The sequence below is a fragment of the Podarcis filfolensis genome (genome assembly GCF_964270895.1).
Source record: "Podarcis filfolensis genome assembly, chromosome: 9".
NCBI lineage: Eukaryota > Metazoa > Chordata > Lepidosauria > Squamata > Lacertidae > Podarcis > Podarcis filfolensis.
In genome coordinates, this window is record NC_139610.1 from 19587022 (window position 1) to 19599650 (window position 12629).

The following is a 12629-nucleotide window of genomic DNA, read 5'->3' on the forward strand; positions in this document are numbered from 1 at the left end:
GTAGCCGAGGCTCCGCACGTGCCCGCCCGGTCCTGCCTGTGGCCACTTCGCTGCACTTAACCTAAGGTTACCAGATTTTTATTTTTTCCCAGGGACATTTTTCAACTTCAATGGATTTTGTATGGGGACTGGTTAGCAAATCCGGGGACTGTATGCATGCATACAGTCTGGCAAAACTTAATTTAACCGTGCATTCGATCGGCGCATCTGGCGAGCAAAGGGAGCACTGTGCTTTTTGCTGCTTAGGGGGTCCGGTCCTTTGGATGCCATGATCATCATTATCATCATCATCATCCTCACGCTGCCATCACTTTCTGTTCTGGTCCAGGACCGAGCGCCCGCGTTGCTGGAAGGGGTTGCAACTCGCCACCTAGACAAAAACCGCTGCTCTCCTCTGCTCCTTTTCCGAGTGTGAACTTCTTCTCTGGGAAGCTTGATCCAGTCCGGGTCGATTCTGAAGCAAGTCCCTAGGGAATTAGAAACTGTAGAGTTGGAAGGGACCCTAAGGGTCATCCAGTCCAGCCCCCTGCAGTGCGGGAATTCTCCCCACAGACGTCCCTGGGTCGAAGCCACCAACCTTCTGGTTAACAGTTAGGCACACTGACCCACTGTGCTACAGGTTGCTGAGATTTATTCTTTAAAAGGAGGGGGGTGATTTGGGGTTATTGGGAGCTGCGAAGCCCTAAGTGTGTCTGCTTAGAAACAGTAAATCTTAGAATTGCACTGTTGGAAGGGATCCCGTGGGTCATCGAGTCCAAATCCCCTTGTAATGTAGGGATTTTTTGCCCAACATGGGGCTCGAACCAATGATCTAAGAGTCTCATGCTCTACCGATTGAGCTGTCCCAGGTCACTTCTAAGGAAACCAAGGTAGGGTGGCAGACTTGAGCCCCTAGCCTTGGTGAGTTTTAGTAGAAAGTTTTTTTTTCTTTTGGAGTGGGGAACAGCCACGTGTTGACTAACAGCCCGATTGCCTCTGAAGTAAATTCCCCTAAGCAAATTCCCCTTAGGTTAAGGTTCTTCTGGTAAGCATGTATATTAGGATGGGGCTAAATGGGAATTATTTTGGGGTAGGAATGCACGGGGAATCATGTTGCAATGCTGAAAGCCTAAGCACATTCAGCTGGAAGTTAAAGCCTTTTGAAAACAGCACCCAGTGCTTCTCAGTAAGCATGCATGCAAAGCAACATGCAAACTTACTTATTGGGGAATATGTCATACAGAATCTAATGGGACTTCCTTCTGAGTAACCCTGTTTTTAGCATTAGGCTGGGAGCCTGAAGCACTTGGAAATAAGTTCCACTGAGATCAGCAGGACTTGCTTTCAACTAACTGGGGCGGGGGGGGAAGTATAACCCCTGTGTCAGTCTTCCGTGCCTTCCAGATGTTTGGACTACAGTTCACATGGGGGTGGGGGTAGTTCTGGGAGTTTTCTGCAGGAAAGGATCTTCTGGGTTTTGTCCTGAAAAGTGGCTGGTTTTGCCAGAGGGCTGTGGAAGGCACTGTAACTGGGAGCAGAAGTTTTATGCTCTTTCTTTCTGTAGCATCGAGTCATTCAAAATTCTGCACTGCACTGCACCGCTAGCACTTCTGGGTGAAAAGCAACCGGTCTTCTGTGTGCACGGGCTGTCTTCCTGTGATCTCTCAAAACTACAGAAAATGGTTGTTCGAAAGAGTGTTTACTTGCAGAGCCCGCGGCTTGGCTAAACCTGATCTTTAATGGTCCGGGGAAACTACAGCCACAGCTTTTTACCCTCCTTTCCCCTTGATTCTTTCACTATGTCTTCAGCAATGGGATACATTTTGGATAGGAAGCCTTGGAAATATTGTGCCTTGTGAGTACACATGGAACAGCTGGGGTGCTCCTTCAGAGATTTTGGAAGCCTGATGTAAAAGGATTGCCAGGCTGACCCTAAAGAAGCAGCACTTCGCGGAGGAAGGCAAGCATGCTGCTTTTAAGATTTTTTAGGGGAAGAAAAGGAAATCAGCTGTCCCTTTTCAATCCCTTGAATAATTCATAGATACTGTAATGGGCATTGTGCCATCAGTTTGCATTTCTCATAAAGATATTAAATTGCAATGCATAAAGATATTAAATTGCAATCCATTGCCATTTTTTTAATGACGTAGGCCAAATCATTAAGCAGGGTGGGGGAATATTCCGGATATGCAGTATCCAGGGTGGGGGGTTTTTTATATAAAAAAGTGTTTAAAAGTATTTGAATTCATCCACACTGCACTATCATTCATGCATCTGTGTCAAGTGTGTGAATCTTAAGAGTGCGCCTCAGCTTCATCACCAGGATGCTGTAGGAAATTGGCCAGAAACATCTCTGATTATCTATTATTATTATTATTATTATTATTATTATTATTATTATTATTATAGCATATGCTGTAGTTTGAGCCCTCTCAAAGGCTGGTGGGAGGGGGAGACTTGTCAGGTTATGGTAACGTTTCAAAGGCATTGATGAAAATGACACCTGCACAGCTAAGACTTCTTGTGAATGAATCTTAATGAAACGAGTTGCTCCTCAGAAAAAATAATAATATTCAAGTGGGTACATTCTGTTTGCAGAGGGGAGAGAGAACAATCACCTGTGATCATTTAGCTAGTTGACAGACTTTGAGGGAAAAGGCAGGGACTGGGGAGGGAAGTAGTTTGGAAATGGGGCAGAGCAGGAAATGAACTATTACTGCATTCCTTAGCGAAGAGACAAAAGTTAGAGGAGTATTCTGTAACTGCACTAAGAACGTTTGATTTTTGCAGTTTGTGTGCAATTATCCTCAAATTACAAAACTATTAAATGGGAAACAGGGAGGGGGGGACTGCTTGACTTGTCATTTTGATTCCAGGCAGCACTTCCTCAGCTGAATGCTCAGTGTAAACACCAACACCTGCATCAACTGGTTTTCTTTAAAGGCACACCTCCCCCCACCCCCGGCCCCATTCACAGGATAATGGATAAAATGGCTGTAAGTGAAGTGAGTGGTTTTCAGAGCTAGACTTTGCCTCCTAGAATTGTAAAAGCTCTAGTGGTTTTGTTCATAGCTCTACAATGCCTGGGCAGTAGGTCAGCCTCCCCCAACCTGGCATTCCCCAGATGTTTGGACTATGGCTTACACCAGCCCCAGCAGGGCTGATGTGAGCTGTAGTCCAAACATCTGGAAGGCATGAGATTGGGGAAGATTGACACAAGGGTATACTCTCTCCCCCCCCACTTAAGCATCCTTTTGCCAACTGAAAAAAAGTTTAGAATGGATATTATTATCTTGACAGCATGTACAATGACCATCAGAATCCTTCATATTGGTGTTGGTGATTTTTTAGGGGGCAGGATGGCCAAAATGGAAGCCCCAGTTGTCTATGTAATGGGAGACAATGTCAGCTCTGGAGCAAGCAGAGTTTTTTGCCCTCCCATTGGAATCCATGGGAGGGAACTTAAGAAAAGACACTGGGAGGGAAGGAAATTTGCCCCCCCCCCCGTTTCTTCCTTATTGGTGTAAGCCCCACAGGGCTTGAATACCGCAGTTCATCTGTCTTTAGTTCTCTCTGCCCCTTCAGTATTGCTCTGTAAAGTGTTTTATGAATTCTCCACTTTCAAAGGACCCCTGTCACCTAAGAAGAAAAAGAAGAGTTTGGATTTGATATCCCGCTTTATCACTACCCTAAGGAGTCTCAAAGCGGCTAACAATTTCCTTTCCCTTCCTCCCCCACAACAAACACTCTGTGAGGTGAGTGAGGGTGAGAGACTTCAAAGAAGTGTGACTAGCCCAAGGTCACCCAGCAGCTGCATGTGGAGGAGCAGAGACGTGAACCCGGTTCCACAGATTATGAGTCCACTGCTCTTAACCACTACATCACACTGGCTCTACATTTATATGCTGAAGTCCATCTCTTCTGGAGCTCCTGCACTAGGAATGGATGGTTATATTGCAGGCTGCCCCATCTCCCCCCCCCCCAATACATAGACATCTTAAAATATTTTGGGGCTAATTCCTGTGCAGATTTTTTTGGGAATAATTCTGGGGGGAAACCTTAAAAATAATCAGCGAAAGGAAGAGGCAATTTAGGAGTCCTTTCAAGGTGTATCAAGCGTTTGATCTCTTGCCCCTTTTCTTGTTTTAACACATTGCAAAGCTGCTTGGAGCAGCTTCAATGAACAGGACTTCTGGTGCACTAGGTACAAACACTTTTCAAAATGGTGCAGAAAGAAACTGCACATGGTTTCCTGTGTCCATACAAAGGGCCACACAAAGGGGTCTGCCACCATCAAGGATGGGGAAGAAATTTGATTCGGTTCATATTGAAAGGCAGATCTGTCAAATTTGCACTTTCTAAAACGATATGTGAACCAAAACACAACCATCCTTCAAAATCCTCACTTTATATGGGTTTTTCAATGCAGTTCCCCAATCAGACAGGGTTTACAAAAATGCATATGTTAGAGGAAAGTGTGCTTAAAAATTAATATATATGTGAAAATAACATACAAATATGTGTCATATTAGGGAAAATCAATGTACATTGGTCAAAACTGCATTAAAAAGTATTAGGAGAAATTTGCACTAAAACGCTGGTGAATTTTCATGAGGATTATTTTAAAAAAACAAAAATGCAAAGTGCTGCCAAAATGTGGAGAACCGGCTTTAAGATTGGAAAAATGAGAAACCAAGAAAGCCAAAAGCAACAGAACTTTCCATTTCTAGTCTTCATGTTGCTCACAAGCAGCCTTACAGTTCTGAAGAAAGAAGAGAGAGCAAGCAAGGAAGCCCACCCTCTCTTCAGCAGAAAGGTTTGTGGTTCAGCAGACTAAATCACAAATCTATATACTGGTTTGATGAATTTATATATTTGTAGGGTTTGGATCAAAACCCTAGCCTGTGGGACTTCCGGGTTGGCGCCATCGCCGAATGGCGGACTCCCTCCGAGCTCCGGAGGGAGTCTGCTCGGCAGGGGCTGGGTTCTACCGCACCGGCGATGCGGGGACCCTTAGAAACCACGGCCACGGAGGCCGTGGACATGGAGACTCGGCTTGCACCGTTAGCGCCCTCCCGACTCGTGAAGGAGCCTTTTTAAAGGCTACGGATCGGGTGCCGGGGAGAAGCGTGGTGCCTTGAGTTCTCTGCTTCCCCTGCTGAGCGAAGCCGCATGCCATTCGGCGGAGAGCGCTGACTTCTTCCATTGAAAATTCGGACTTTTCAACAACAACCCGTGAGTAAATTTGGAAATCGGGTTCAAAAGGAGGAAAAAAAAATTTTTTTTTTCGAATTGGATACGAGCGGGGGGGATCCAAAAAGGAAGTCAGTCCCCTCCCTATTGTAAACTTTCCAAAACAAGGACGGGGAAACCAAGACCCAAAAAGGCTTGCATTGCTGATAAAAATCCAAAATTTCACGATGGGGAACTACAAGAACTGTGCTGGAGGAGGAACTGGAGAAGGGAAACGCAACCCCCCCCCCTGGGAACCGGGGTGACTGAAGAGAGAGCCTGGTGAAAGGAGTCGGAGATCTTGACAGCTGTCAAAATAGCTGTCAAAGTCGAAAAGCGGAGTGGATTTTATTATGAGAACTTGGCTGGTTAAATTTGATACAATTTGCTACAACTTGTTAAAATTTGGATACAAAATGGCGAATATGGATAACAAATTGACTTTTGGATTAGAGGAAACAAAGATACAACAATCCCCCTTGAGGAGTTTCGGGACATTACAAGGATTGGGAAAGTGGAAAAACACCAATGGAACTTTACAGGACTGGTTATCTTCTGGGAAAGCTGCAAAACGGAAATAACATCTCGTCTTCAGGGTGTTTTCTTTTTTGTTTTTTTAAAGGAGACAATAGATTTTTCTATTGAAGAAAGGAAGGGACTGAACGTAAGGTTTTGCCCCTGAATAACAACCATCCCTGCAGACTTACCAAACTTTCGAACTACAACGTTTTAGCAGCGGAACAAAGGGAAATCAGACTACAACCTGGAAAGAACAATGGAGGGAGTTCTATTACAGTTTTATTAAAGACTGAAGTTAAAGTTTTGAAAAATAATGATAATAATAATAATTTTGATTTTCAAAAAAATTTATTTTTAATTTTAAAAAAGAAAAAGCCAGCAAGGAGTTGGGGAAAAGTTGTGATTTATGGTCTTAAGAATTCCAGGCAGACACCAGGGGTTGATGGTCAGGGGGAAATTAAACCGGGGACAGGGGGGGGAGAACTAAAACTCCAAAGGCTTGCCAACTTGGTTATTTTTTGCTGAATTGGTCTATTATTCATTATATTTTTTTTATTCTCTACCTTTTCTGTTTCTATTATCTGGGGTGCTTCTTTTATTAAAAAATGGAAATTGTGGAATGACATGGGGTGGGTCTTGGGGAAAGAACACTGGGTTCTTTTTTTTTTTTTTCTTTTTTTTTACTGTAAAACAAATTAAGTTTCAATTTGAATGGGGAACTTGTTTGGCCAACAATATGAAAGGGGAATATGGTAGGGGTGGGGGAAGGGGGGAGTCCCGTAAAGTGATATTTTTTGTATTTTTGAAAAATTTTAATAAATATTATTTAAAAAAAAAAAAAAAACAAAACCCTAGCCTGTGGATTGCAAATATTTCCATGGCATATTCTACAATGCACAGTCAGTTTACATAGAGGCCAGGCCTAATGGGCTTTAAAGTTACCTAGTGCATACTAAAGAGTGTACTATAGAATATAGCCAAAGCTTATTTGTAGCTTCCCGTTACCAGAGAAGCTAGGCAGCTTGCTCCCACTACCACCATTTGGAACAGGTTTTCCAGCACTATTGACCTTCTTTTTAAGGAACCTCTGATAAGAATACCAGAGTTCCCTAGAACATGCTCTGAAACCTCTGCCTTTTGATAATTCAGCAGAGAACATTTGTGGGGGGGGGGGACATTTTTCGGTATCTTATGAAACGTTTTGCCTTGGTGTATAATTCAGTTAAAAAGTTAAAATATTTGGCAAGATAATTCTCCTTAGTATTATGTTGGTCTTTCCGTCTGAATGTATGCACGTTTTCTGAAAGAAGCACCTGGTTTTTAGGAATAGACTACCGTAATTCTCGGGGGGACGCGGGTGGTGCTGTGGGTAAAACCTCAGCGCCTAGGGCTTGCCAATCGCATGGTCGGCGGTTCGAATCCCCGCGGCGGGGTGAGCTCCCGTCTTTTGGTCCCAGCTCCTGCCCACCTAGCAGTTCGAAAGCACTCTTAAGTGCAAGTAGATAAATAGGTCCGCTTTATAGCGGGAAGGTAAACAGCGTTTCCGTGTGCTGCGTTGGTGCTGGCTCACCAGAGCAGCTTCATCACGCTGACCACGTGACCCGGAAGTGTCTCCGGACAGCGCTGGCCCCCGGCCTCTTAAGTGAGATGGGCGCACAACCCTAGAGTCGGACATGACTGGCCCGTACGGGCAGGGGTACCTTTACCGTAATTCTCTGAGTACAATGGCACCAAAGTAAAATTTGGGACCACAAAAGTGATGCCTGGCTCCCTTTACAGTGGTACCTCGGGTTACATGCACTTCAGGTTACAGACTCCGCTAACCCAGAAATAGTGCTTCAGGTTAAGAACTTTGCTTCAGGATGAGAACAGAAATTGTTCTCCAGCAGCGCGGCAGCAGCAGGAGGCCCCATTAGCTAAAGTGGTGCTTCAGGTTAAGAACAGTTTCAGGTTAAGTACGGACCTCTGGAATGAATTAAGTACTTAACCCGAGGTACCACTGTATTCTGAATCCTGTCCTGTATTTGCTGAGATATTGAAGTTGTGTGGCATTGCACAATGAAGAATACCGGAGGTAGGAATTCAGGTGGAACCACTCCCCCCCCCCCAGTCATGCATGGCACGTCTAGCTTCACATGGCTCCATTTACATAGGGTAAGAGAGACAAAATAAGGCTACAAGTAACCTGAAAGCCTTTCTATCTGTGCTACACATATGAAGCCCTCCTCTTGATGCTGTTCAGTAAGGCCAAACATGGTGCTCTCAATAGGCCCACAAGTACCCAGAAGCAGCTTATTTATACCTTTAACCTTAGTCATAACCAAGACTGCAGTTAGGTTGTGTACCAAAGTCACCCTCATCCTGTTTTAAGAGCAATGATATGCTATGGGACAAACAGATGCCCTTGTTCTTGCCATAGTGTGGACAAAGAAATTGCAATGGAATCTGTAGTCATACTCTTCTGGGTAGGCTAAATAAGTCAATTGCATATTTATGTGAATCAGATGTCCTGCTGATTAATGAAATTGTGTTGTTGCAGACATAAATGAATAGTCTTGTGAAAGATGGCAAAGTCAGTGAGATTCTCTAGGAGCTAGATAAAAGAAGCCTGGTCTTCTGACTGCTGAACCAAGCCCAGTTGTGTGTGTGTGTGTGTGTGTGTGTGTGTTTGCTTGTTTGTTTGTTTAGGAGCCAGTGCATACTGAATATCTACATTTTTGCATTCCTGGTCTCGAGTCAGTCCCAGTTCAGTGAGCAGGCCATCCTATAAATAATCTAGACTACTGGTAACTTTGATAGATTGCTCTTGTCAAATTTTCCATCCATCTTGTTCAGCTAGGAAGACATCTTTAGTGACCTAGATCAAGAATGGAGAACTGAACTAAGGATCACAGAGTCCCTTGCAGGTAACAGAGAGTGAGTGCATGCTGGCAGTGGGTGGGACCAGAGCCCAAACAGGGCGGTGGCAGTCTTTATCTCTCCTCCTGCTTGCAGCAGGTTGCTTAGGAGGGGCAGGTTGTTATCGCAAGAGGTCTGAACTCACTGCTTGCAGAGGACGTTTGAAAATGGGCTGAGGGTGCTTATGGCCGAAGGTCCCTGCAACCCAATTTCCTGTGCAAAAGCAGCAACAGCACAGAATCCAGTAGCTTTCATATCGCAAGAAGAATCTGACTGTACATTTAAGAATCTAGCAGCCAAAGCCTTGGCTTCTTCTTGAATGAGCAGCAGAGAGATAAATTTTCTGTGCCACCAGCACACTTGGCTTCTTTAATGGAAATGTTGAATAAAAATAGTGTACGCCTGCACACACAATCAAAAATCTTTCTATGACTAAGGAGGACTCCCCCGCCCCTCTCCCAACTTTATGAAACATGCCACTATGGTGTATGAACAGCCATCTTCCATGAAAAGGATGAGAGAAAATGAATTTCAAGCAGCAGATGCTGGCCACATTACATAGTGTTGTTGGAAGGAACACAAATAACTATGGTAATGAAGGTGGAGGGGAGAAATGGAATAGGTTGCAATAGAAACAAATGACTAAAAAAGGAATATAAAAATGTTTGTAGCCCAGGCCTCTGTATATTCTAGATGTGTGTTATATGAAGCAAAAAGCTGGAAAATTGTTTGCATCCTCAGTCAACTACTTCGAATGTTTCACTCCTAAATGGAAATACCTGTAGGGAATTGTAACAAAATAACAAAAATTCCTTCCAGTAGCACCTTAGAGACCAACTAAGTTTGTTATTGGTATGAGCTTTCGTGTGCATGCACAAAAGCTCATACCAATAACAAACTTAGTTGGTCTCTAAGGTGCTACTGGAAGGAAATTTTTTTTATTTTGTTTTGACTATGACAGACCAACATGGCTACCTACCTGTAACTAGAACGTAGGGAATTGTGTGAAACCATGACATACCATATTTTAAAGGAATATGCACATGAAATGTGGACTCATCACCACAGACTTGGGTTTCACGTGATTTCCTGCACAGAAGTCTTTTCCTTATAGGAAATGGGTGGAAATCTCAGAAACTCTAATTCTGGAATCATTGTGATACGGATTCAATATGACTCTTCCTTCATTGCACCATTCTTACTTAGGGGTCTTTGATCGTTTCTGGGCTAATTTCCTCCTCTGATGGGCTACTTACATGCTCCACTTTCCACACCCTCATGAGCTACAGACTGGCTGCATTCACACGGCAGTGTATTCTATTTCCTCAACATTTCCCTAAGTGTTAATTTCCACCTTACATTTGAGCCTTTGCACAACAGCAGTGCCACTTCTAGAAATACAGCAGAATACAGCACAAGTTTAGTTCACATTTCCATGTTATTTGCAAACATATTCTTTTTCTGGAAGTAAATAACATAGGAATGAATGCTAAACTTCCAATGAATTCTGTTATACTGCATTTCTGGAAGTGGTGTTGATGTTGTGTGAAGTCTCAAATATAATGTGGAAAGTATAACAGTTAGGGAAATGGAATATGGATTAAATAGCCGTGTGAATGCAGCCTGTGAGTCCTCCCCATTCCAAGAATCTCACTCTGTCACAAGTGACATCTATTTTTGTCTCTCACTTTAAATACAAAGCTACAGGTGTTCATGCTTTGGCTGAACCCAGTAATGGTGGCTATCTGGACAAATGCTCCGTCTGGCTGACGGAGGCAAGCTTGCTATGAATAAGTGGAGCAGATCGATAGGTAGAACCAGATCAATTGAATTCCAGTTGCATTTGATGTATCGTCGGAGAATCATCAGCAAGAATCAGACCTATGAATCTTAACTTACAAATGTGTTTGCACTTCCACATTATGTGTAGGCTACTATCTAATAAATATATTTAATCTAATCCTGACCAAGTAGTCTGGTGGAGTGGAGGTAATGAATGACAGTGTCGATCACGCTGAAGGGAAGAGAAATTTCCAGTGAGAGATGATGGGTCTCAAAAAAAATGGCTGTGGTCCAACAGCGTCCTAGGAAATCTAATTTGCTCGCTTCTCAGATGCATGAGTTGGATTGGTTCCCAGCAAAATTGTTCATATGTATGAAGGTGTGGTGCCAGAATAAGCCATGCAGGTAACATTTTACACCTTGCAATAACATTCCAATATGCATTATTTTGACACAGTGTGTATAGCTGGGGCCATGAACAATGGAGAAACACACACACAATCACATGGTAAAGAACCTTATGTGCACCAGCTCTGTCTTATAAACCCCAGAGTACTAATTATATGGTGCTACTGTATATTTGCCCATAAAGCAGGCATAGGCAAACTTGGACCTCCAGATGTTGTGAACTACAATTCCCATCACCCCTGACCACTGGTCCTGTTAGCTAGGAATGATGGGAGTTGTAGTCCCAAAAACATCTGGAGGGCTGAGTTTGCCTATGCCTGCCATAAAGCATTTTTTGGTGCTTCTTGCATAACAACTAATTCTAGCACACCTGGTCTCACATGACAAATAACATCAGAACATGTGGGAAAATACAGATTATACAAATTATAGCAGTGACCTATTAGCCAAACAGGACACCAGACTATTCTACGTGCTGTATGAATTCATTCATTCATTCATAAAGTTTTGCTACAAGTGTTAAAGAACTATGTGATGAGCAGAGAGTGGAAGCAGGAATTACTGTTTGGCTTGTATTCAGGAGGATATCTTATCTACCACTCCATACTAAGGCTATCCTTTGCTCCTGCTGGCATTTTGGAGCTGAGCTGTCTTTGCTCTTGCTGACAAGCCTTTTTGTTATTTCCATTAGTAGTCAGAATGAGGCTGAATGAATTGTTACTGGGGCAGCGCCTCCACCTGTTTCATTCCCTAGCATTCAAAAGCTTGTTGTAGGTGGAGGCTTCAGGCTGTGCACTGCAGGGGTATGTCAGAGCAACATTGACTAAACATTGACTATAACAATGTAGCTCAGGTGTATTCTGTGTGGCGTTATATTGAAACATTGCATTTTTGTTAATGTGCGCATCTTCAGCTGACTTGGGCCCCAGGTTATGCGATGTAATAATAATAATAATAATAATAATAATAATAATAATAATAATAATAATAATAATATCTTTATTGTCATTGCCCCCTCTCGGGGACAACGAAATTACTTGGCTGCTCCATAAAAACACTAATTAAACAATACAGTATAGTACAGCAAGGAAGATTAGATGACTTTCAAAGTCCAGGGCCGAGATCGCTCTGGAGAAGAAGCTGTTCTTAAGACGGCTCGTTCTTGTCTTCATCGTCCTGTATCTCCGTCCCGACGGCAGGAGCTCGAAGAGACAGTGACCAGGATGCGATGGATCTTTTACTATGTCCAGTGCCTTCCTATGGCACCTTGTGGCATAAATCTGCTCTAAGGTGGAGAGTGGGCAGCCAACAATGCTCTCTGCTGCCTTAACAACTCTGCACAACCCCATCCTGTCCTGGGTAGTACAGCTTCCGTACCACACACATAAGCCATAAGTGAGCACGCTCTCAATGGCACAGTGATAGAAGGCAAGCAGCATGATGCTGTGACGTCATGTTATGTCAGCAGCGGCGCTTCCAAGGCCTTGCAAGGTCTCAGAGCTCAGGTCCTTGTGAGACCTTGGACGCAACTTCTTATATAAACCGGACGTTGTGTTTGGAGGCCTGGTGTGGCCTCAGACATTGCCTCTGAGGCCTCACAGGGTCTCGGAGGTCGCATCCGAGGCCTTGCGAGACCTCTGATGCAACTTCCAGTTTATACTGGAAGTCATGTTTGGAGACCTGGCACAGCCTCAAACATCTCCAGGGAGGTTATTTCAGGGTAGTGTCAAAACCAGAAGTCGCGTCGGAGCTCTGAGGTGTGGGTGCCCTGGCACCCAGGGGCCCCTAGAGTTGGCACCTATGGCTTATAG

The 12629-nt window shown here is 43.8% G+C and overlaps 1 protein-coding gene across 2 annotated transcripts in view; it reads left to right on the top strand.

Moving 5' to 3' along the window:
* GABRG1 (gamma-aminobutyric acid type A receptor subunit gamma1) overlaps positions 1–12629 on the top strand; it is a 69315-nt gene that overhangs the window by 281 nt on the left and 56405 nt on the right. The window contains exon 1 of one of the 2 annotated variants that reach the window (XM_083630615.1): positions 47–66. The exons of the other annotated variant lie outside the window; for it this stretch is intronic. The gene's annotated coding sequence lies outside the window, so the exon portion shown is untranslated. Of the gene's footprint in view, positions 1–46; positions 67–12629 lie in introns of those variants that run through there. 2 annotated transcript variants of the gene reach the window in all.